Genomic DNA, 27,446 nt, shown 5'->3' on the forward strand with positions numbered 1-27,446 from the left:
GGAGGGTGGCAGAGGGGATTAATGGCCATTAGGGGTGTGTGAAGTGGGCTGTATTTGATTTGGATTTGGCCCGATTCAGGGGACAGTGGTTCAATTTGCTGATTTGGATCACTGTCCCAATTTGATTCAGCTGAATCTGATTCGGAAGATTTTATTTTGATTCAGAGAATCAGTGATTTGGCCATAGACACAGCTTTATTTTTATTATTATTTTTTTTTTTTTTTACATACTTTGAGGTACCAGGTGTGGCTCATGAATGCTGAGATGGTGGGGCATCCCAAAGGAGCATGCGGGGGGGGGAGCAGCACGCTCAGTGGCAGACCCAGAAGTGGACCAGAAGTACTTCCAGTATGTAGAAAAAACATATAAAGCTTTGTCTATGTCCAAATTGTTGAATCTCTCTGAAGCACACTGGAGGCTTCCAATTTGATTCAGAGAGATTAATGGGTCTCCTGATTTGATTTGGATATTCGGCTACCGAATCCGGCTGAATCTCCTCCAAATCGAATCAGCAACCGAAGCTTCACACAGCCCTAATGGCCATCACGCCACCACTGCCAAAGTTCCTGACCCATGGGGAGCACCATGGGCCAGATGCAATGGCTCCACAGGCCACAGGTTGAACACCCCAGTATAGTCAGACATTTATTATTTAATATAAGTAGAGAGCTCTTGTTATGCTATCTCTGTATTTAAAATATGGAACAAAAAATGAAGTCTCTCCCTCAAGGAGCGTACAATCTATATTACACACAGTTGCCAATCCAAACAAAACACTGCACATACATTTTAAAGGGATGTTCTTAAACTACAATCTCATCATTTGAATACACACATCTGCCCTTGTTTAACAATTCTGTTAATTCTTGTACTGCACAGTCACATTTTTTGAATTTTAAAATTAGCTTTCTCTCCTCTGCTGTCATGTGAAAGACCCATACAAACATCTGTAGAAACTGATTGGCTATATAGGGCAAAAAATGAATCTGACAATATAAAGTGCTGCCACAGGCACTAAATAAAATGGAAAAGTAAAGTAAAAAAAGCTATGCATTTATCTTTGGTGATAACTGTAACCATAATAAGTTAGACATTTTTAAACCCAAGTGTGATGATATTTTTTAAATTGTCGCCAGCTGGCAATCTTTTAAATACTCTTACATGATGCACATACAATGCAGAGAAAGATAGCTGGATCTCCATAACTCCACATTAACTGGGAAAATGCTTAAAGACCACATGGAAGAATGAGTGTTTCTTTAAAACCCTAATGTGGACAGGAAGCTACCTGGCAAACAATGAAAGGGAGGGTATTCCAGGGTTGGGGCGGGGGTTGGCATGAAAGATAACAAAAGGGAGGAGGAGACAAAAGAGGTGATGGCACAGTGCTTGCAAAGCATGGTCCCTGCTATAAAGTAACCTGTAGTGACTTTTCGCTGTACAGACTACTGTAAGTATATTTACTACCAGATCGCATAAAGAAAAGCCAATGGGATCCTAATATGAGTTGGGAAGTCTAGGCAGTAACTTAATATTAATACTAGCAAGAGAAAGGCAGTACAGTATTGGGAAATGAGAGCAGACATAAGTATGGGCAGTCACACCCGGTTCTAAAGTCAAGAACAAATGGCTTTCAGTGGAGAATGAAAGCAGGAGTGAAAGGTAAGTACAGTTGCAGCACTTGAAAGGATTTGGTAACACTATGGAAGAATAGGGAGGGACAGATCGGAACACAATTACTGCAAATAATTATTTACCAGAAAAGCTAGTTCTACAGCACACAGGAAGGGAGGCTATCTATGCTCAAGCTAGTCTTAGGTAACACATACATGTTAGGTTTAGAAATTATTTCAAATGAATCATCTATATTGGCCACAGTACATTTAAGCTCAAGATCCCTGGAAGAAATAAGGTATCATGTAGCTTATCCTAGGTTTTAGAGAAGCTAGTCAAAAACACACAAAAGGTTAAAATAAAGGAAGTGAAATCTTTAGATGTACTGTGGGTGCTATGTAAGGAAACAATAAAGGTGTCTCAGAAATAGAAAACCACAGCCTTGTACAAACATTCAGTTTCTCTTGGGAGAGCCAGTGGTCTCCCAGGAGAAACCACAAGTGTACAGATGTTCAGGCTTTTTCTCCCAGGTAAAAATGGCTGCTCCAGAAAAAGAATAACTAGGGTTAAATCACTCCCACTAGAGGTTCCCCTGGGAAAGCAAATGCGTGTACGAACCATGGTAGCACTAACTGTTACATTAACAAGCAAAGTGCATAAGCCACATAATGGCTAATAAAATTCAGTATTGGCATATGGAAAGTAATGCACAATGGAAGGAATAACCCAAATTCCTCTTACACTAGATCCTAAAAGAACTGAACTCACCCAGAATAAAGTTCTCAGCATCCACGTGGCCAGAGCTTTTAGTGATTTATTGTGTAGAAAAAGAGAGCAGATAGAAAAATTATGAGGTAATTAAAAATATGAATGAACATGACAAGCATTTATAACCTCAGATTGATAGTAAGGCCTAACAAGACTCACAATTAAAAAGGTAACAGTAGTTTTATTGGAAATAGGGAGCTTAATTTCATGTCAGTTTGCCTCACTCCTTTCTTTGATTGCCCTTTATTATTTGCATACGATGCATAAAATCCTCCCCACAATGCAGCTGCAATAATCAGGCTTTAATCAATCACTGATTACATCTTTTCAGTGTTATGGTTTCCTCTCACCTGCCCTTTGAAGGCTGCTTATGCCATGTGGAAATTAGGTGTATGTGGCCAGCTTCTGCATGTGCTCATTTTTGTGATCAGCCTGCATGTTTTTTTTAAAGGTGTAGTCATGCAACAAAAATAAATAAAATCTCTGCCTCAGTGTCTCATTTCTATTCAGAATTTGTCATCTGGCCTAGAGGGGGAAAATGAAAGCAATTAAAAATATTTAATAATACCCCCTTAGCCATATTTAGCTTGCAGCCCAGGGTAAGCACTCTAGCAAACAGGATGCTATGGTTGGCTGAGCACTTCATTAATTTAACACTGTAATACTGATCATTTTTGCCCTTCCTCACTGTGCCCCACACATTTTTCATCTCTCTAAGAGACTTGCAGTTGTGAAAGTGGGATTTACCATAATTTAGAAATGGAAGCTACTTGCACATGTATAGTGTAGTCCAGGAGTATCAAACATACAGTCCACAGGCTGGATCCAACCCACGAAGCCTTATCACCTGGCCTCTGCTGCTGGCCCTGGGTCTGAGTTGACCCACATATGCCAACCTGGCCTCACAGATGTGCACTGCACATGGGACCCATTCTGGCCACTCTGGGGTCTGTGCCACATGCAGTCCTTTTCCCGTCCCCAACCAGTCCAGGACTCATGCTGTACATAGTGCGCTCTCCAGCACTGTATGTAGCACAGGTTGTGGGCCAGTTGGCATGGATACCACATGTGGTATAGTCCCAGACCAGCTAGACAGGGCAGAGGGGGAGTGCCATATGCAGCACAGATCCTGAAGCGCGCACCAGCCAGGGTGGGTGCTGTGTGTCACACAGAGCACCCGCTCTGGGACCCATGCTACACACAGCACCTGCCCCTCCTGGACTGTGCCGCAGGCAGTGCTTGTTCTGGCTCCTCTGGGATCTGTGCAGTACGCAGTGCTTGCCCCATCCAGTCTGGGATGCACACTGCCCATGGTGCCCACTCCAGGGCCCATTCTGCGCTCAGAGCTTTTTACCTAAAACGAATCCCTACAAAAACTCACCCTTTGCCTCCATTACTACACGTCAGGTTTGGAGATTCTATCAAGTTAGCCCAATGGATATAAAATGTGGCCAAATTATTGCTTTTGACACAGGACAGGGTTGACAAAATTTACCAGCCTGTGCATCATAGAATCATAGAAGTGGGGTCAGAAGGGACCTTTGTAGATCCTTCCAGTCCTACCCCCTGCCTGGGCTGGAGAAAAAGTGGACTCAAATGAGTCCAGCCAGGTAGGCATCAAGCCTCTTCTTAACGACCCCCAGGGTAGGAGCCAGCACCACTTCCCTTGGAAGTTGGTTCCAGCTCCTAGCCGCCCTAACTGTGAAGTAGTTCTTGCGGATGTCTAATCTAAACCTACTCTCCAGTAACCTGTATCCAGTATTCCTTGTTATGCCAGGCGGCGCTAGGGGAAACAGTGTCTCTCTCAGTGATAAAAGGCAGTTCTCAACCAGGAACTGTAGCAAAGTGCCTTCAAGGGTACCACCATTCTGGCATCAGCACTGCTGCCCCTGCAGCCAGGTGGAACTGTCCTGCACGCTGATTTCTAGGAGAGGCATGCTGGGATGATTGGGCAGCAGCTGCACCAGGAACCCCTCATACAGCAGCCCACCTTGTTTGGCTCAGCACTCCTCTCCTGGAAACAGAGGTGCAGGGGGCAGTTCTACCTGGCCAGGGCTGCGGGGCACGAGCCCCAGACACAGATCAAGGGGACGACTCTGGAAGAGAGTTGCGGGGAGAAAGAGAGCCAGAGTGAAGGTAGACTTCTACGCTTAGCTGGAGCTAACCCAGAGACGGTTAGGTCCAGCTTGGCAGGTGGTCTGCCCAGCCAAAGTCAGAATCCACCCCCCCTTACAGCCTAGCACCCCTTCCTCCAGCTGTGTGTAAAAACCTACTGTGTTAACCCTTTTACAGTCACAGCCAAATTAAGACTTCTACAGCCATGAGCTACATGCAGATCACCAGTACCTATGAGAGCGTTAACAGAGGAGAGGGTAAGTGATGTTGATGTGGGTACCCTGCCCTGGCTTCCAGGGTGCAGAAATAACTAGCTATGCTACTAGAACAGTGGTTCTCAACTGGTATATTGCCAAATTCAGAAAAGTTACGAGTGTGCCTGGAAGCTAAAAAAGAGAACCACCAATTTAAACCAAATAAGATAAAGATAATGATGAGGTTAACCAAACATAAATAGGTCCAAATGCAGATTTGTTAATACCTGGATGTATATTTCATGTGTGTTTAATGATGCCGTTAAAATAAAAAAGCTAAAAAGAGATTAAAATCACAACAATAGTAATCCCAACACCACTTCATTTGGCAAATATGTGGCAAGTCCAACAGCATAAGGGATTCATGCAAAAAGCTTATAATTTAAAAGTATCATCCAGGGTTTAACTAACATTACCGATCAACTAATGTGTGGCTAAAGGCTGTCTGGAAAATCTTAACCTTAGCAAATATTGGCATTTCCTGATATTTTAAGAAAAATAAAAATGATAATGTCAAAATAATTTTACTAGTAGAAGAGGTCAGCCTTTACATTATACCTATTATATTTCATATGTTCTCCTTATGGATGATTGTATTCATTAAATTGGGTAAAACTTAATAACAGAGGAAAAAGAGGGGAAATGTCAGAATTTCTTGGAAGGTAAAGGAAAAATGTAAAAAGGAGATGATTTTATTTTTTATTCAGAAACCACAGATACAAAACATAATGCAAGATCACACAGACTTAATAACCAGTGCTGTCCATAAAGAAGGTACATGACAGATTTTTATATTCTCAAATTCTTCCTCCCTTAAACTTACCTCAAGGACACTTTTATTTTTTAATCTCACTGTAAGGGACTTTATAAATATCTATTGGGTGAAGAACAAAACCAGAAAGTAGTAATAACCTATGATTTCATTTTCTAGCAGTACGGAAATAAACGTGTGTGTTTTTTCTAAATAAGTAAGTGTGCCTGATTCAGTTTAAAGTAATGACAACAAAATTCATAATATGGAATCCCTTTATCATTTTGGAAGCTTACAGAAAATTGGCTTTTGAACTACTAAAGCCCATATAGGCTACAGGAGCCAGGATTAATCACATAAAAAGACAGAATAAGGCAACTAGTCTGAGTGACTATATTATACACATATGTAGGTCTTTATATAAGGATATTACTTTTGTATTTGAAATACCTAGCATTGCAGTACTTGCAATATGCATGCAAAGGATCCAAAGAAGAATCATTAAGCATTTATGTAACCTTGCTATATTTATTTTAATATACATAACATTTTACTTCATTTTGTTTCCTTGAAGGCCTTTGAGATTTAGAAAAGATAAATAAATGAGGATCAGATTTTAGATTACAAATTCTGAATATCTGCCTAGTAACCTCAACAGTAGAATGTTTTCTTTAGGAAATCAAAGAAATCTTTAGCCTAATCTTTCCCTGATGTCTTCCCATCATGATATAAGTCTTTGGATGATGCCAGAGTACTATATGTGCAACAGAGAACTGAGGGGGTTTAGTTTACTTTCTGTGATCACTTCAAACTTTTAACTGAATGAACAAAGTAAAGGTTGAAAACAGAAAGAAAAGATATTTAAAAAACAACATTGCTAGCTCAGAATAATCAAAACCAAACGATTTTGTTGTAAAAACAAATATCATTTCTCCCCAAAGTTGTTTTATGAAAACAGGGAAAGCTTGATATTTTAGCAGACTAGTTTTCAAATTATTTGCACTGAAGTATTCTCCAACACAATGATATCTAAAAAGCTGGGAAAGAAAACATCAGGACCTTAACAAAGGGATTTTTTTTTTTGGTGGCAAAAAGACCCTAACACATGCCAAGAACACTTTGGTCTGTTACAGCAGCTTGTTCAGCCGCAGAACAGGAGATGAAGCTTTTTAAGTCTTCAACTATTCATGTGAATCTACAGGAAATAAAAATAAAGTGCACGTTAATTTATAAAGTTCTGAGAAAAGCCAGGGCTGACAGCAATAAAAAGCTCTTCCCTTCTATCAGCAATCTTCTGCCTCAGCCCCCCTAATAACATGTTGATGAGTTTACACACAGAATTAAACTTTGTGGTTTCATTCACTACTGTTTGCCCAGCACCCTGGTTAAAAATTCCTGCTATTTTTGTTTGTTCATTCCACCACAAAAACCTTCACAGTATCAGGAGGTTAGAAGATAGCATCTGCTTGACTGAAATCAGGTCATGAGTCTATATGTCACTACCAATATTTGTTCCTGCTTTAAATCCTGTTTACACTTGATGCTCCCTATGGCTGGTTTGAATTGTTTACCATTCACCAATCAATCAGTGCAGCACATTAAAAACATTAAGATCCTGAGATAAGAAGGAAATTATCCATGCTTTGAAATCATCCAAAGTGGTGCACTTTAGCATCCTCATGCTCAGTTTGGTCACCCAGACCCATATCATCCAGAATCATTACAATTTATATCATGGAGCAAAATCTAAGTGTCTTTTATCTAAACTTTATGGATTTTAGTCTAGAACATCTATAATACCTGCTAGTGTAAATTTAGACACTGAGCATCTGTATGTCACACTGGCATTGTTGGACTAGATAAAATTACTTGCCCACTGACCAGTAGTAAGTAGTGAGCTCTGCCCGATCAGTAAGACAACCTACTCCATAAGTCCCTGCAGAATATACATTTTAATTTTATCAAAAATCATGTACCCCTCCAAATGTGAACCAATGTTGTGTTGCCTTCCTGAGTCTACCACAAGCCTGGTACTACTGGCAATGCTTGTAGTTTTCTGGGAAGCTTCAAACTGACATTCAGTCCTGGTTTACAAGAGTGACACCAAAGAATTTCCTTAATTTCATATGTAGCTATTTTGGAAAGCTTTGGGAAGCAGGGGACCCTGTTTCTTTTTAAAAGGATAATACCAAAGCACAGAGGCTTAACAGGTACTTTTTCTGAGACGCTACATGGCAAAATGAATAAAACCTGACATATGCCAAATCGAAGGCTTAGATTCTATCCCCAGATTTAGCATAAATGACAACGCCAAACTTTAGCTACTACTTGTGTATAATGGGGGTGGGGAGGGAGAGATCAGATGCATATCCCTATTCTAGGAGGATTTAGGGGTACAGCAAAGATTGAGAAGTACACATAATAATCAGACAGTAGAAAAAGTGGGCTTTGAATGCTTCCCTGCCCAGGAAAGCTTCCTGTAAGCCAAAACAATTTTAATAGAGAAAAGAAGGATCCACTGTCATTCTGTCTGTTCCATCCAGAGGCTTGGGGCCATGTGGCTGCTTAAACTCTATGGAAGTGAAGAATATGTGTAGTGGAAACTACAAGTTCAATGATTTCAGGAGCAAGTCTCTAAAATATTCTACTGTGCATACATGGATCAGGTGTTATTTTTTCCCTTTCGGATCTCTACCTTATTGTGTGATGAAAACTATAACTGCACCATGTTGAGCATATAATTGCCAAATATTACTCAGGCACTGCACTGATACATCGGTGATGCTGCTGTTGAACAAAAATGGAAGTAAACAGAATGGCTGTAATAATTTCAACTCCACTGGAAACATGGAAGAAAAAAAGATAAATATATATCAAATGGAGGAGGAGGACAAAATGAGAAGGGAAAATGTTAATTTGCCAACTTTCTAAAAGTTGCAGAAGACTAGGTAAAATAAACACTGGTAAGTACAGTACTGTACTGTAATTTTACCATATTTACTCTCATGCAAGAGGAATAATCAGCACTGGGGGAAAAGCCTCATCTTGGATTTGACTATGGGCCCTGGGCAGGTGGTGGCTCACCGCTGGTTTCAACCCCAGGCATACCAGGCTGAGAACCAGGATGTTTACAGGGCCATAGAAACTGAGGCACAATGAAGCATTTGGCTAACAGGAGTGGGGAATGGGGGCCTAGCTGGCGTGGAGGTGAGGAGGTGCAGCCACAGAGGGAGACCTCTTGGCAACAGTCCACCTTGGTCTTTTTAAATCCTTTAAGGTTATGTAAAGCATTTTATGTAATTATTTAAAACATTTTATTTGAAATAAAAGAACTGAAAAAATAACAACAAAAACAAACAAATAAATAAAAACAAAACAATAAACTCATGTTAATGAAGTCTGGGTGGTGGAAGAGGGCTGGGCCCTGAAGAAAGCCCTAGCTGAGCCCAGCTGGTTGGCCCTGTCCAGTGAGCCCCCGTCGCACTGCCTTCTCTTGGGAAGCCCGTGGAGGCTGGGATAGGGTCAAGGGCAGGGACGTTCTGCAGGCTGGGTGGGGGCTTCTGACGGGCAGGTGGCCATGTGATCCTGTCCTGGCTGGGAATGGGTGGGAGAGGGCTGCCAAGCACCAGCTGCCCACAACAAACAGTGCTGAGCCCCAACAGTCCCATCCCAGGTGGGAAGGTTCAGGAGGGCCCTACTTTCCCCCACGGTCCTGTCCCAGCTTAGGAAAGAGGAAGCTAGTGAGTGGAGCTCAGGAAGCTGGCTCTACGCCAGTTGCCAGCAAAGAGCCCTGACAGGCTCCATATTGCATCCCATCCCCCCTCCAGTCTTGCTTGGAGCTGCCTGCACCTCTTAGCTGGGCACAAGGTGTGGGAAACAAGCTCATTTTAATGGTGTTAATTAACATTTTCCCACTCCCTCCAGCCCTTTTCCTCTGTTCTTCCCTGGTCAGGTAGGTAGTGGAGTGAAGGGCTGTTTTCCCTCAAGTCCACCCAGGTCTGGGCTTGGGTGATGGGCAATATGGAAGTCTTGGGAGGGTGTGCAGTGGGAGGCCTGGGCAGGCATGCTTCCCTGTCACACTGGGGGTAACCCCCAGTGGAGGGGAGATAAGCTGCTGGGTGGTGAGACTGCGGAGCCTGGGGAAGAATACTTCTCCCATCTTCAAGGTCTCCATGCAGAGTACCACTGCACTTAAGCTGTTGATAACAGCTGCTCTTACTGTGGAGGCGCAGGGAGTAGACAGCAGAAACCAGTAGAGTTTTGGAGGGTGAAAATGGGTAGAGTGGCTGGGAACTGTGCACCTTGGGATTCTGGAGGACTGCAAATTGATCTCTTTATCTGTAGGGAGCTGACTAACAATTCTTTATGTTAACCTGGGTAGAATGGCTAAAAGATAGTCTTCACCCCAAGTAGCTTAACTCTAAAACATATAGAGGGTATGTAATATGGGTTAACACTCATGAATGCTCCCTTTTTAAGTGCCTTCATGATGGTTCAAATGTAACCCGTAACACCACCCTTACTTTCAATTCACTGAAAGTCAGTTAGTAACACTATAAAACCTTTCCACAAGTTATTTGGAAAATCTAAAACTAGAACTTTCAAAATATAGTCAAATTAGAGACATTCAATCACACATTAGGTAATTATTTGTTTCTAACAAAGCCTGCAATAGGGACTGTAAGAATTTTTTAAGAAGTGTAAATTATCTCAGGTTTAAAGTACACACACTTCAATTGCTGTTGTGCTCATATTAAATGTAAATCTCTAAGTAGGACCCTGAACTGACCCCGCTAAGCCAGTGCAAAAGTTGAATACATAATTATTCATACCTTTAGGAAAACATTTACTAAGATTTTGCATTCAAGGTAATTGTAACATACTACATGGTTTTAGCTTTACTTTACGGTTTTAATATTAATTTATTTTCTATGGTATACAGTAAAGTTCACAAGTTCAGTACTTTCCTTTAACTTTGACTTGTCTTGGGTAATTTAAGTTAAATTAAAAAACAACTGGGTGATTTGCATGTCCTTGAACCCTGTACATTTAAGAGCACTTTAAAAATGTGTCTAGGCAGGAGCAGACATATATACATTGCTGACAGAAGGCAGGCTTTATGGATCACAGTTCTGGCTGGTATCTGACACTTTCCTATAAGTCTGACATTATGAAAACAAATGAGAATAGTGTCACTATTGTTTCACTAAAAATAATGCAAACTGAAACGCTCATAGCTACTTATGGCAACTGTAATAAATTCAATCCTAATGGATAGAATGTCAACCACGAAGTGAAAATCCAAAAATCCATAAACACACCTTTAATGTCGCTTGTTTTCAAACTCTTTTAACTCTTTGTGCTGCCTCAATTTGGGATTTGGTATGTGTGGAGCAAGAGCAGATGGACAGGACTTATTTTTGACAGTAGTCTCCGCAGTGCTGCAGAGGCACTGTAAATATGTCTGCTTAAAGTTCAGCTCCTGCACGTTATGACTGCACCATCTTGACTAGGCTGAGCATTTATGAGCCTATTCACACCTGAAGTTGTCAGAAAATCAGACACCTCCCCCCCCACGAAAAGCATTCTGCACAGGCTGATCTGGTAAATACGCCCAGATCATAACAAACACTGACTGATAACAGTGGCTAAGTAGAGACAGTCAAAAAGACCAAGGAGGAAGCAATTCAATCTTCGCAGGTTAGTTTAAGCTGCACGGACTGAGCTAATAAGCAAGTGAACAGACATTCACTTTTGATTCCAGAAAAGCAGCCACGTGCATGTGATGGCTCAGGCCAGAAACTTGGGGGCACTAGAGCACACCTCCCTGTTTGGCTGGAGCAGACAGCTTGAGCCTAGGCTAGCCTGCCCACCCTGCAAGGGAGAGTTTTCGGGGAATGTGCAAAGCAAACCTAACCCCTTTTCCTGGCCCCAGACCCCAGTTGGGGTTTGCCTGTGGGGTGGGGAGCAGCCCCCTCTCCCCCCACAGACTAAGCTTCATCCCCAGCCAGGCCTCCCCCTGCAGTCAGCCAGCACTCACTGCTCCAGCTGGGGAACAGAGAGGTGGGGCTAGCTCTGCTCTCTGGAGCAGACAGCCCAGCCCAGCCCAGCCCAGCCCCGGGGTGAAAAACATGCTGGGATGCTGGAGGACTATTATTTAACTTGAACCAGGAAGGGGTCTGGGACAGAAGTTTCATAAAATGGTTTGACCCAAATCAGTTAACTCTGATACTACATTCAACCAGGTTTATCTTGAACCAGTTTCAGTCACTGGTTTATGTGCACTGAGCTTCTGTTCTGTTAGGCTAGGGACAGACATTACACATAAACCCGTTTAAGTGATCATAAACTGGTTTAAACCGTAACAGAACAGATGTTCAGTGCACATAAACCAGTTTGAAACTGGCTGAAACTGGTTTAAGAGAAACTTGGTTGAATGTAGTATCAGACTTAACTGATTTGGGTCAAACCAGTTTATGCAATGTCTGTCCTAGACCCCTTGTTGGTTTAAGATAAACCAGAAACCTCCAGTATCCTGCCTGCTCTCTGGGCTGGGCAGGGCTCTCTGCTCCACAGCAGAGCTGGTCCCTCTCTCTGCTCCCTGGCCAGAGCTCCAACACAGACCTGCCTTCTCCCTGCCAAGCAGGGATTATTCTCCCTTCCCATCTGCCTTATGCAGACACATCAGCACTAGCTAGCATACCACATGCTGACTATGGTCCCTACTGGGGGAGATGACAGGCAGAGAGGCTTTTTGGAGCTAATCAACAGGTAGCTTAATTTCCTTCCTTGGGAGAGCTGTTTAAGAAGTGCTATTTAAGAAGAACTCCATTAGTTAATGGAAGGAGGCTTTGTTTTCTTAATGGGTTGATAAACACAGAGTTAGGGATGATAAACATTCCCTGCTGGGCTGCTGAGGGGGGATAAACAGAACTTCCTGCTGGGGCTTGGCCACGCTCCCTTCAGCTCAGTTCTGCAGATGAATAAGTCAGTGGCCTGTATATGAATGAACAATTTAGGTCAGGGGCGGGCAATTATTTTGGGCAGAGGGCCGCTTACTGAGTTTTTGCAAGCCATTGAGGGCCATATTGCAGGCAGCCAAGAGCAGATAAATATTAATTTTCTACACTTTTTAGGGGCACCACGGGCTGGATAGAATGGCCTGGCGGGCTGCATCTGGCCTGCGTGCCTCATTTTGCCAATCCCTGGTTTAGATGTTTAAGTCTAGGAACTGTTTTGGGTGGGACTGTGAATCTAGGTCTCACACAGACACCTAACTCAGAGCAACAGGTAGGTACCTACATACAGTTAAAGCCCTGTAGGACTTTAAGGGGGAGTTTAAGACACTCCTCGCTTAAGCATTTATTATTATTGGATAGCTTAGGCCAGTGCCTCTCAACCTACTTAGACTGAAGGCACCCCTCATTAGACTCAAGCCATCCCATTGAAAATGCTAGCTCTTAGTTTCTCTCATTTTTGACTATGGAAAAGTAATACAGCAATTCTTCTGTTGCAAAGAAGTCAGAAAGACCACAACAAGTCAGAATGTTTTTGACACTATGGGTTCCTATTTGAAATCTCTGGTTTTATCTTGTGAATCAAGTGTAGGTGTTTACAAACCTAACAGTGCTAATATTGTGCAGTACCCCATAGCACCCTTAAAAAGATCTCACGGCATCCTGGTTGAAAATCTCTGGCTGAGGCACATGGTGTGCTGTTATAAATCCCATTTTAAACACTCAGCTTTCTCCATGCATTGTATAGGAAACTTAGGCACCTAACTCAAGTTTCAAGACAGGTGTGCAGCACCACATACAGCATGTCCGCACTTGTCTGGATGTGGCCTTTGTTTCTGACTGAGGAAATCTCCCTTATACTAGAAAACACTTAAATATGTGGTTACACTTAGCATTAATTGCTAAAAGTACTGCTAAACAGAAATAAACTTAGCTAAACCAGGACATCTATGAACAGTTACTTGCCACAATCAAACAAGACCTGTTCTGTACCATCAAAACCCTAAGATTTCAAATTCAGGAGCCGGGAAAGGCAGAGGGCTGAAATGCATTTGGCTCAAGACAAAGCTAATTTAAAAAGAAAAAAGATAGCTGATCCTTAAAAGCTACATTTATGTTTCATGTTTACTTAGGTCTTCACGGCTGACAGGAGGTCCCCTTTGTTAATTTGAACTTAGAAGAACAACTGCAATTTGTAACCTTCCAAAAACAGCTGAAAATATTTAGCCATGCATGCAGTTTCATGATAATAAACATGTTACTCCTCCTCAGAAAACTTCAGATACTGCCAAAAAGGCCATAAAACTAATGAGGTATAATACCTCTAGGACTTGTTATTCTGGCACACTTCACCCAACACCCTATGAAAAATGACAGCAAAGTTGGATCTCTCTAAAATACAGCCTGATATAGCTCCATAACTGGCCACTAAAGTATCAGTTAAAGAAGAAAGAGAAATGTCAAACAGCAATTCTCTGGATTCAAATGTTCAATGCTCAGCAAGGCCTTTTCTATTTACAAATCTGAAAAATTATAGGCTGGCAAAGATTTCCACTGTGCTAGTGAAAATTATTAGAATGAATCAGTTCTGAAAGAGAGAAACAGTCCTTTTCAAACTTGTGGTCCATTCCCTTTTCTACTCACTGAAATCTGAGCAACCTTAACTTTAAAGAGGGGTAAAGACTGGTGCTGCATGTCCTTGTTGCTATTTGTGCTATACATCTGCCATTTAGGACAAGCTAAGAAAACACCCACTTGGCACAGACAAATCTGGATTTAACAGAAGTACTGTAGGCATGCACTGAAATCCATGTGTTTGCTCCAGCTGTTTTCCTTCTCTTGGTGTGCCAGCTTTATCATGCTGAAGCTAATGTGACGCTTTAGTCACCTTAATTTCAATTTTGCTGCTTCTAATCCCCATTTCTTTGAATTTCCAAAGATAATTTCTCACATTCATTCCATGTGAAGATTCCATGGTTTTTTTTCCATCTGCCACTTGGAAGGTACATAAACCATGTGTATATATAGCATCTGCAAGATGTAAAGTTAAAACATTGCAAACTGTTGCAAAAATATTCTTCTCTTTAAAGGTAAGTGGAAAAGGTTTCTGTTTTCACTTATAGGTTAAGTACAGCCAATCAAAAAGCCTGAGGCTGAATTGATTCAGCTTAGACTAACCTGCATAGATTGAACCGATAAGCAAGTGAACAGACATTCAACTTTTGATCCCAGAAATGCAGTCACATGCCTGCCGTAGCCCTACAGCTTCTGTCCCAAGCCATACAAATGAAAATACAAAGTAAGTCTATTGACTCTAGCAGTGACTAAATAAGGAGAAAGATCTGGCTTTCCTTGAGTTAATTTAAATTTTACATTGAAATGGTATGATGAGTTAGTTCCTTTCATCCTCTTTCATCTAAGGAGAGTTACAAGTTAGTTTGACAGGCTTGAGGTTTTCAAGTAGCAGCACAGATTCAATCAGTAAAAAATGAACTCTTCTTTCTAAAATTATGCTATTATAGCAGTGAACCTAGAAACTAAAGAACAATTAGACTTATATCCATATCAGAAACTGGAATTAAAAGCAGCTATAAAGCACTCAGTGGGTTTATCTCAATTTCCATCAGGCTGGGACCCTTCATTTTTACTCCAGTGTGATCCTTTAACTACCGAAAATACTGGAGGAGGAAAAAAACCCCCTCCAGACACCCTAACATTTTAGGCTTTTATTGAATAGTCATGCACATGCCTTCCTCAGTATTCTGCCTTCGTATTTCCTGTGGCCCTCTTCAAAACAACACCCACCCACAGTGCTATTCACACACACTTGCTCCTCCAGTTGGATTTCTGAGTCAATGCCAGCAGACAGTATTTTGCCTCTCATGTCATGCTCAGAAAAGTATTTCCCTTTATGCTGGAACCCAAGATTAAATAATACAAGGGTGTGTCTTTTTTTGGGCAGAAAAATAAATGAACTCCCTTTTAAGGGATGGAAAGGAAAAGAAAAAGAACTTATGGAAACAAAGAGAAAACATTAAACTCCTCAAACTGCCTCAGCTGTCATCAGCAGACCTAGTTCTGGTGCTTGCATACTGCCTGAATATTTTTATTTGCTTGTTTATATAACAAACAGTTCAGAATAACATAATGTAAATGCTATTAGATAACTAACATGCCTGGATCATTTCAGCTATATGGCAGTAACTGGATCTTCTATTTGACCTACAATCCAGGTGGATATTTAAAAGAATAAACTGCTAATTAAAAATAAACTAGCTTTTAGACCCATCCCATGACAATTCACAACTTCTCCCTCCTCTTGCCAGGATTCAGAAAGTTCTTTGTATCTTTTCATTGCAAAATGCCAACCAGAGGTCAAGGAAATTATATTTATGACTCAAATTTTTGTCAGAAGGTGGCTAATATGTATTGCAGTGGTATGATGCTACTTCACACTGCAACAACTAAAGTAAAAAATAATATTATGGCTTAAGGGGTCACTTGTATTTTTGTTTAGGTAGAAAACTAGCTACGAATGATTCCAACTACCATATTTTCTCCCATACAAAACATCCTGGAATAAGATATGCACATTGTTTTTGAAAGGCAGGATGACAAAAAAAAGATCATTCCTTGTCATAAGTAACTGAGTTACATCTTACAATGGACGCCTATACACATGCAGCGAGGCTGCTACAACATCCGACTCGGTTAATTCGGCTTGGTTAATTGAGTCTGTTGGAGGATGGTTATTACTGCGCTCCAGCAGACTCCAGTATCATGTATATCAGTGTCCCCACACAGAAAAATGGTGGTGGTGGCGCCTGTTCAACAAGCTTTAGTTAAAAGTGGACCTGCCACCATTTTTCAGCATAGGGATGCTGATACATGTGACACTCCAGGTGCTTGAATTAGAGCAGCTCTTGGAGCGGCTTTAATTAAAGTGACACTCTCCTGCCCCCCACTCCTGGAGCACGTGGATAAATATTCAATGTGAGCCACGCAAGTGTTGATGGGTGTTAGTACTAGCTTGAGTCTGGAGCAGTTACACTTTTAGGCCAGCAGGGGCCCGGAGGACTGAAAGGTAAAAATTCTGCACCTCGCATTCTGGATCTTCCCCCTGTCCTCCTGGATCTCCCTCCACCCCACCTACTTGTGGCTGTCCTCACTGTCTCTCCTGGGGAGTGGGCAGGGAAGGGTAACCAGCCTGCCCGGCCCCCACTGCTGCTGCTTGGCAGCTGATCTTCTCTGTGTTGATCCAGGCCCACAGTGCAGCAGCGGTGGTGGTGAGTGAGCAGGCAGGTTAACCCTTCCATACCTACTCCCTAGAAGATAAAGCTGGCAGCCAGCCACAAGTAAGCCAGGGGAGGGGGGAGTTGCAGGCAGTGAGAGGGGATCTGAGATATGGGGGAGAGCAGTGGGACTGATCTGGACAAGCAGGGGACAGGGGTAGGTAGGGTGTTTACACTAAGGCGTAGCCTACAGTGGCTACACCTTAGCATAACTTGAGCTGGGTAACACTGATCAGAGAATCCTGCCCTGGAGCGGCATAACTTTGAGCTGCATAATGAGTGCTTAAAGCTGGTTTCATGTCTGGACACTCCAGGTTGTTAAGAGCTGTAGAAGGTACCCACAATTACCATGTAACAAGGCTCTGAGTAGCAGCAGCTATAGAGTTGAGTCTACTCATTGTTCTGCTCCTTGTAGATGACCTGCAGAGTTATTTTTGGTTTTGCCCAGTAACTAGGAGAGTCTCATCTAACCATATTCCTGACATATAATATGAAATCTAATATTCAGCAGCTGATTTTTGGAAATATGATTTGCATTGCATGCAAAAATTGGCAGATTATTGAACTTAACCACCACGAATTAAAAAAATATCATGAGTCCTTTCAATGAATCCATACATTTTTTTGTTTTTTTTAAACAAGGAGTACATCGTAAATAAAAACTGGAAAGTAGTTTATCATTCCACCAGTTCTTCTGTAGAAAGCAGCTCAACCAAACTTTTACAATGCTTTAACAAACACATCAATAAATTGAAAGTATTATGGCAAGTGAACAGACACCAGCTACATATCACCAAACTGACAACTTCCATGAGATCTTAATATTCTAAATGTTCAAAGAGCTGTTTTTTTTAATGAACACCATTCAAACAAAGGTTTCCCTTTTAAGGAAATTCTTTGCAGTTCCCAGAAAATGGTTTGCTTAGAAACTATTAGTTAACACACATGTTAGTATCTAGTATCTGAAAGCTTAACTAACTTATCCCCCTGATGTTAGAATACACTTGCATTTGTAAATATTTCTAGATACAATTCAGGTTTTCTTAACTTAATAAGAATCATCCTCATCTGTTTTAAGATACCTAGTCACTCATTACTAAATATTTAAACATAATTTGTGCCCTTCCAGCCATAGTCAGTCTACTATGCTGTGGTTGTTTAGTAAAGCTAGCAAAGACTTTAGATGTCAGTATTTAAAAAGACAATTGCAGTTTCCATCCATAACTACCATCCATGATTCTTGATGATTTAAAAATTATTAACTGGTGAGGAATGTCCTCTGGGTTCTAGATATCTATTTCAGATTAAAATAAACTAATTACTGAGCAAAAAGGTTAAAAAAAATCACCATTACTTATGTGGAGCCCAGGAAGATCTGTGCTCCACTTTTGAAAATACTTCTGAGGAAGCATAAATCACCTTATACGGTCTAATACTGTTCTGAAGGGCCTACTGAATACAATTAACAGGCATGCTATGTTAATTTCAAGGTATAATAGAGATTAGCTCAGAAAGTGAGAAAAGGAAAAAAAATTCAGAAAAAACGTAGAAGGCTTGATTTTCACATGCTGTGTAATTCCATGACATGACAATGAAAATACATTTAAAAGAAATCTAAAATTGGTGTACGCCTTTCCTCTAAAATGTATGCAGAAAGTAGAATTTACAATAAAAATGTTTTTATTGCTAGTACGAGAGATCATACATAACATACAAATGCTTGTATGCTGCTTAAAATTAACACACAACTATGAAAGCCTGGAATCTGGTGCTTTAAAAAAAGAAAGAGACAGTGTGAGCCTCTAGCCTTTGCTTGTAAAGAATTTGTTCAAAATATAAATGATGAGGTGATGTCTGAATCTTCTGAAGGTTCAAAGAAGAGTGGACTGGCTTTTTCCTTACAGTGGGATCTAACAATGAGGGCTAATACAGATGCTTTAAATGTCAACAATATTAACTATTCCATTGCTCATCATTTCATGGACAATGTGGTTCACCATCATGGTTGGCTGCAGTGGTATTTATTAGGAATGAATGTTATGGGACAGCCAGTGGATGCCGAGGTCTTGCTAGAATCAAGAAATAAGTAATTCCAAAATTTAAAGTTGTCTCTAGGGATGTATGTGGTGGCCAGGTTGGTCTGAGACAAAAATAAATGCAAAAATCTAGAATGCTTGGTTCCAAAATGATACCTTTTATTAGACCAACTGAGAAATCACAAAAAAAAATCTTTTTCTGCAAGCTTTCGGGCTCATGTGCCCTTCATTAGGCTCAGGGAAAGTTTAAGACGGTAAAAAGTCCCCATTTGTAGGAAATAAACTTCATTTTTGCACAGAGAAAGCAGAGCTTGAAAACTGTCCCCCTGTTTTAAAGTTGGCTCTAAGCTTTCTTCTCAAAGATGAAAGGAAAGAGGATATGTATGCCTTTACTGTACCAAGCTGTATTTTTAATAACTTATTGCAGAATAATGAACTTGCAGAATTTGGAGGCAGCATATAATAAAGTGATATTAAGACAAAAAAGGATTGTCACACTGGAATTTTAGGCTTTGGGCTGTAGGAGATTACCTCATAATATTGGGCCTCCTAGTACATAATTCAAGACGAAAAACATGTAACACTGGCCAGAGAACCCTGTCTTGTATCAACCCTCAGCTTTCACGCAACACTGACCGGGTGCTTCAGAATGCCGCAGGAGCTGGAATTTAGGAAGAAATTTACTTTCTACGCCAGGTTCACAAAAGTAACATACCTCCACTTAGAAAATGGCAAAACTGGCAAAACTCCCATTGATGTCTACATAAATAATATGGAATTTGATCTTTGATTTATATGAGTAAAATATCAAAGATCCCTTCTAAATGCAGGAGAATTGAGGGAAAGATCTGATGCCAGTTGGAAACAGAGCTTCAAATGCCAAACAATGACCTTTCAGGAACCTCATCATCATTATCCCTTTTTCTTGTACACTTTACCATCTTAGAATGTAAAATATATGCCCCATAAATGGGCATATACGTGGTTTCATGCCTGTGCATTATTATAATAAACCTTGAAAGGCACGTATTAGGCTGCAGCCTGGAGCCATCAGCCAGCTGGTAACAGGCTACCCACATGAGGGCTGCAGCTGGCTCAATTAATCAGTAAATGAAGGGAAGTTGACTGCCTGGCCCAGAAATAAGAGGAGACAGGAAGGGGAAGTGAGGGGGAGGACCTAAAGGGAAAATGTTTGCATGGAGAGGGAGGACTCTGCAAAGGAAGACTAAAGGGTGAGAACCAACCCATGCTGGGAGTATTTATGTTGGACTGGTTTCATATTTGTGAATGAACCCCATGGTGCAGGTTAACCCAGGGCTTTGAAGCTCGTGTTGCTGGGAACTGGATTAAACAGGAGTTAATTTGGATCATTTTGCTTTAGGCTGAGCCCTGGGAAGCCAAAGAACGCAGGGCAATATAACTGTGTGTCTGAGCCCATAGAAAGACTGTTACTGGGACCATATTAAAGGGCTCAGGGGCTGATTTGAGCGGGGCTAGTTGGCAACTGCTACAGGCATGTATCAGGAGTACACAGATTTCTGTTTCTCTGTTCCTTTACTGCAACTTTATCTATCTGGGATGTATTCCCAGTTTTAGCTACAAAATTATTTTAGCCTACTGTACCTTCATTAGTCACTATTTCAAGAACTATAGCTCTACTAACAACCACTTAATATAGAGAAAGATCCATTATGCTTCTCACTCTTGGGAAGAATGGCTTAGAAGTCCATGCCAGAACTGTTAAAAGGCAAGCTAGATAAGGTCATAAGCCTTTATAGCCAAACTTGCGTGTCTAACAGCCTACTCACACCATCTCTGCACTACATTAAATCCTCTCCATCGCAATGCTTCTGAATTTGTATCTACCACAAAGCCGTTATATCACTTAACAGCTACAAATAAATGGGGCAGCCCTGAGTTAGAGGGCTGTTACAAGTTACCTTTAAAACATTTTAAACTTGTGAAATGTTATGCTATCATAAAGTAGGAAGAGTTTCAGAGCAGTCACAAGCCAGGCTTCTATTCCTCCTTTGTGGTGGGAGAGGAGCAGGGAGTGTGACATGTCCAATGTACCTTGGGGGTGGAGAAACCACCATGAGGGCTGTGGCTTCCCTCCCTCTGCAGCCAGAAAGAGCCAGCCACAGCTGCGGGTGGGAATGGAAAAGTCTTGAGGCAAAAAACTCTTTGACATGAACAAGCAAAAGAAATGAGAAGTAAAGACAAAGGAGTAAAAAAACCCCCAAAAAACAAAGGACCAAAATCTTGCATACGTTTCACTGAACTGGGAGTTAGGTTGTTAGGTTAGTACTCACCAGGGCAGAGCTAAAACTCAGCAGGCTTGCTTCAGGCCACAGTGTGGGAAGAACTGGGTTACCATTCAGACCAGGCCAGAACAGAGACAGCGCACTGCATACTTGCCACACTGGGGCCAAGCTGAGATCAATCAAGCTCACTGCATACCGCACCAGGGCAGGAGCTGGGTTAGCACTCACACTAGGGCAGAGCTGAGACTTGGTGGGCTTGCTGCCATGCATACCACACCAGGGAACAGCTGACCTCTAGTGGACTCATGGCATGCATGCCGCACTGGGGCACAGCTGATAGCAAGGTAGCTTGTCACATATCACATCAGGGCAGAACTGAGACCTGCCTGATGGTTATTTTCTTCAGAGGTAGGCAGTAGGATTGCTATCGCTAGGGGGACGGAACAAGCTGCAAACCGGTGAGCTGCACATGGGTTCTGAGTGGCCAGGGTGTGCTAGGGTCATCCCTGCTAGATGTGGGAAAGGGTGTTGACTTGGGGCCAACATCACTCCTTGGGTGGTAGAGTTCAGGAGGGTTGAAAGTGTATCCAAGGAGCAATGAAATGGGAAGGGCTAGGAATGGTGTATCCTGCGATACTGGAGGAATGAAAACAGCATTTTATCTCCCCAGAGCAGACTAACAATACCCCAGAATGACATGGGTAAAATGGATCAAACCTGTAATATGGAAGAGTATAAGAAACTGGCCAAAAAAAGTCAATCAATGTGCAATGAAGAAAAGGAAAAATGGCATAATGAAAAATGTACCGAGATAGAAAAACAAAAGGATAAAGATGTTACATCAATGTATAGGCATATCAAAGACATCACAGGCAATGGAGGATGTGCTGCTAGGGGATGTACAAAAGCCAGGAATAGTGATCTAATTATGGAACGAGAACAAATATTGAAATGATGGACAGAGTATATTAAGTGTTATTCCATGACAGTCGAGAAGAAAAGCTATCTATTAAGAAGAACATGGATGGTTTGAAAATTCTTAAGTCAGAAGTACAAACAGTTATCAACAGAATGAAAACCAATAAAGCAACAGGACCAGATACGATTGCAGGAGAACCAGTAAAATGTTTGGAAGAGTTTAGTACAGAAAAGTTAACAACTGTTATCAATGAGATCTATGGAAGTGGAGAATTACCTGTAATTTGATCTTTACTACACTCCCCAAAAGACATGCGGCCATTAAATGTAAACTCCATCAAACCGTCAGTTTAATGAGCCATGTGACAAAGATCCTATTAAAGGTGCTAATGTTCAAAGCTAGAAGGAGAGTAAGACTGGAGACTGCAAAAGTTCAATGTGGTTTTGTTGAAGATTAAGGTACAAGAAATGTTATCTTCATGGTACGGATGTTTTCAGAGAGGGCTACAGAAATGAGGAAAGACCTTTTCTTGTGTTTTACTGATTATACCAAAGCTGTTGATGGAGTCAAGCATGCAGAGTTAATGAAAATGCTGGAAGAACTGGATATTGGTGGTAAAAACTTGAAAATTTTAAGAAACCTCTGTTACACAAATTGCCAATTGCTCAAATCATGAGCGAGACTTTATAAAGGGGGATAAGGCAAGATGCTGCGTTTATTGATTACATGAGTTAGACGTAGAGGTTCGGTCACACCATTCATACAAATACACAAATCATCATACACATCGTTACACACAGGCATACACATACACAAAACAACCATTTCATCCACACATATAGTTGCTCAATATCAGCCCAGGGTGGCCAGCCCGGGCTTACTGAGTAGATGACGATGATTTGAAGATAGCAGATTTAAAGATAACAGCTGGAGTGGGGTGAACAGATGCATTTGTGCTCCAATGAAACAGCAGTAGAGAAAGAGACTCACCCAGCTTGGCATTTTTAAAGTGTTCTTTTATAGGGATTGGCATCCTTTGTTTCAGTGCTTTGGGGTTTTTTCATACTCGGCTTCTGTTTTTGTGGTTGTTCTTCTTTTGTCTTCAGCTTATCTTAGCCTTGGAGTGTTCTTGTTGCCTGTCTGGTAGAATTTTTTCTTCTGTTATCTCCTTTGTGCCCTCGAGCTTCAAAGGGATTCTTCAGCCATTTGTTAGTTAGTTACTGGCTGGTAACTTACATTTTGGTGCCTTGTTGCTTACATAAACAATTAAATCTTCTTCTCCCGTCTCTATGCCATTCTCTCACCATTCGCCCTTTTACACACACTCATACATAAAGGCCATGCAGAGTTCATTCACTTATGTCAAGCAGAAGCTTACACAATGGAGTTTTCAAGTTGCTTGCAGGACAAGACTAACATGGTTGCATTTCACTACTATTACACTCTATGTTAACATTAGCTACATTAGTTCAGTTCATGCTACGCCTCTACTGGGACCAAACTGCAGCAGTGAAGATAGAAAATGAACTAAGTGATTTCATCCAAATTAAGAGAGGCATGAGGCAAGGCTGTATTTTTTTCACCTGACTTGTTCAAATTTTACAGTGTGAAAATACTGAGGGAGACTGTGGATTTACCAGGGCTGATCATTGGCAGACAGAATTGGAACAACTTGCGTTATGTGCTGATGAGACAGTCTTAATAGTTGATTCAAAAGAGAAGCTGCATGAAGTTTCAGATCAAATTGTTAATAAAAGCAAGAAGAAGGGTTTCAGTATCAACTGTAGAAAAACTGAATGCATGGTAATTACAAAGAAGAATATCCTTCCTGTACGCAACTTCAAAGTGGAAAAGGAACAGATAAGGCAGGTCAATAAATTTAAGTATTTGAGAAGCTGGATAACATTAGATGGTAAATGTGATCATGAAATAAAATGGAGGATAGGAATGGCAAAACATGCATTTCTGAAAATGAAAAAGATACTGACAAATAGTAAAATTTCTATGGGGACAAAGTTAAGAGTTTTGGATTGCTATGTTATACCAGTCCTCATGGATGCATCAGAATGCTGGACAATATGTTAAGTATGGAGAAGAGAATCAAAGCAAGTGAGATGTGGTTCTTAAGGCACATCATGAAGGTGTGTTGGACAAGTCACACTTCAGATGAAGATATTTGGTGAGTTGTAGACTCATTCATTTTGTGTAAATAAGATATTTACACAACCCCTGTTCAATTTAAATACACAAGGCTGGCCCTGACCAAATGCATAAATATCTGACACCAGTACATGTGCAAAATTACTGTTACTCATTAACAGTGACTAGAAAAATCCTAGCAATATCTTTTAAATGCATGTTGCCACTACTTAACAACTAAAGACTTGAGGGCTAAGTTAACCTTCAGAAACAGCAAGGAAATAGCTCCTACCCGATACAGAGTGAATTTGGTGCTTAAATCTCAAATAACTAACAAGCCAAGGTTATCTTCAAATGACAGGTTTCCCACAAATTTCAATCCCGTAAGGAGAAAATTCACTACTATGATTTCTTGCAACTGATGGCAGCATTTTATAATATCACCATATAGGTGTTATTAAACTGTTTACAAACAGATTAAACTCTTCCACTGAAAAGAAATGTAAAATATGAGTATGGTCTAAATGAATTAGGCTGAATCATAAATTAAAAGACTAAGGGTAAAGGAAGATTAAAATGCAGCATCATTGCTAGACATACAGTCAACTTCATATGTACACACTATACATGACAGAGCATATGTACACGGACACACATGGTGTATGAGGGCAGGCAGGCAAAACCTCAGTGAAGCCGATGAGGATCAAAACTGATCTTAATTTGATATGAATGTAAAAACCATGTAAACTCCTTTATAGAACAGAGTTCAAACAAAAGGAGCCATACACTCCACATATACAAGTCACATGTAGTTCATCAAGCAATCTTCCCTCGGTGCAAACGCAGGGTAGGGTGGGGTAGGGGCTAGTTATTCCTAGATGGAGCAATGTCTTTGTGAGAGATTCAGAAAGGAAACACCAAAGAAGCACATACAGTGGCCACAGGAAATCCCTGGAGACAGCCCGAAAAGCATTAGTAATGTGATACTGCATTAAAGAGAGAGACAGAAGAATCTTTTATGTAAGGTCCTGGCTGGAAAGGAACTTGGAATTGCAAGCAAATAACCTTGTTTGATTTGTACTGTGTTCAGTGAAAAGGGGATGAAGGTACTTTCACTTTCAATAAACAGGAATGCATCAGAGACACTCCTAAGTCCATCCTCAATAACTTCCCATAATAGGAACACTCCGGAAGACCGCAAATATTGGCAAACTGTTTGGAACCAAAGAATGCTCTTATGTACAGGGCAAAAACCTTTCAACATGTTCCAACTCATTTAATAATTTTACAATTAGTTCTAATTGACATGAAGTCATCTCAAAGAAAAACAAAAGAAACAGGATATGGTAACAGGTTTTATAGGTGTCTGCTTTTACAAGTTAAAATATGTAGATTCAATTTTAATAAACATTTTTTAATATTGGCTCTATTTGGTCCACCCTAACTCACCCTCTATCAAATATATAAGTATAAATGGATTTTAATAAAGTTTCTCACTCTTGCTTTTATGTAAAGATTATTAAAGATGATCATAAAATCTCAGTTACAGATGTTATATGGTATGTGCAGCATGGATGGGATCATTTCAACCTTGTCCATGTCCAAAAATTAATCCTTTTTCACTAGTGAAGTATCTACTATTTTTTCCCTGAGTTTATGAGTTTATAAAAAGGTTAAGATTAAACTACAGTGCATTCATGAATATTTGAAAATATGACTGTTTTGACTCTAACTTCTAAAATTTACACTAAAACCAGCATTGTGAAAGACGTGAAAGTAAGCTATATTCAAGATGTTACTTTTCTGTTCCTGGTAAACTCAAGAGAATCATGCAAAAAAAAAAAAAGGTTTTAAAATTTCCCCTCACCCTCAAGGATGGTATTATTTTAATCAAACTATATCTATTATGCATAATGCACTTGGTCTCCTACAGAGCTCCTATACCACTATTATACTACAGTTAGTAAGGAGAAGTCATTCAGGAAATGCAGCATGTGTGTGCATCACTCAAGTGCTGCAAATATGTATGTCCAGTTTATTTCCCCTCTGTGAAAATCTATTTTATGTTTTAATTATATTAAAATAATAAAAACAGGATTGCAGAAAATGTAGTTCCAAGAGGATCTGATCTAGTTCCTGCATATTCTGACACTGAGGGTGCATCATTTCCCTTCTTCCAAATACTTCTCATATATTCCATTCCTCTTTCTCATTCCAAGAGATTGACTTTATTTACCCTTGTGTTTCTCCCAGGTGTCCATTCTTTTCTTTCTTTAGATTCTTTCATCCCCCAAAATCTACCCTGTTCTTTTTCTAGCCTTACTCATCTGTTTACCTCCCCTTCTGTGCCCATTTGACCAGCTGTAACACATTTCCTTCTCCCTCTTTCTTACTTTACCTGCCCTCTCTTTCACTCATCCATGTCTCCTCTGTAACTGTATACCTATTGTCATCCAAAATCTTTGCTCTCCAACTTTGTTTCTTTCATCCTCCCATGTATTTCCATGTTCTTGTCTCCTTTTCCAAGCCCTGCAGACTCTTTTATTTCTTCTTTTAGAACAATTCATTCACATACTACACCTGTGATACCAGATCTTGTATACATAGCATCACACACTAATATAATCACATAGAATCTGACAAAGTAAGCTGTGGCTCACAAAAGTTTATGCATCTCTGATTCAGTTAGTCTACGAGGTGCACCTCTACTCTGCCTTCTGATTGACCTCAGACTAACATGGCTAACTACCTCTCTCTCATATAAGCACCTAACACAGTTTGTAGTTCATACTTCTCCTTTGAGCTCATCTCTTTTCAACTCTTATGTCTTCTCTTGAACCTGCCAACTAATTTCCTAGTATTCACTTCTTCTGGAGCACATGGTCACAGCAGACATCACTATGAAGTAACACTAGAAAAGGAATATGTCAGTAATTATCTCAGCTCAACATCCACTCCTAGCTGCATACATTTGAAATCCTATTTTCTATTTAATGCAAGGCAATAGCCATTGTTATGTGCTTCTTCTACAACTGCATCATAGCAACCTATATGATAATTTAGGGGAAGCTTTGTTGGATTGGGAGAAAATATCATGCAGTTCTGGCCATGAACATTGCTGTATCACAAATCACCCTGTGCTGATGTGGACAAGTCCTCACTTAGATTGACAACAGCTGGTCATTAAATCTTAATGGGTGACTACAGGAGTGAAAGCAGCTTGAACCAGCTAAGGCCCAGAGTAAGCCAGTTTGGACAGTAGGTAGGAGGACATAGC

General features: G+C 40.7%; 1 protein-coding gene across 10 annotated transcripts in view; it reads right to left on the minus strand.

Annotated features, from left to right (window-relative positions):
• Positions 1-27,446, minus strand: part of B3GNTL1 (UDP-GlcNAc:betaGal beta-1,3-N-acetylglucosaminyltransferase-like 1) — a 316,252-nt gene that overhangs the window by 100,255 nt on the left and 188,551 nt on the right. The gene's annotated exons all lie outside the window — the stretch shown is intronic.

This window comes from Crocodylus porosus, unplaced genomic scaffold, assembly GCF_001723895.1.
Source record: "Crocodylus porosus isolate Cpor-Errol unplaced genomic scaffold, CroPor_comp1, whole genome shotgun sequence".
Classification (NCBI taxonomy): Eukaryota; Metazoa; Chordata; order Crocodylia; family Crocodylidae; genus Crocodylus; species Crocodylus porosus.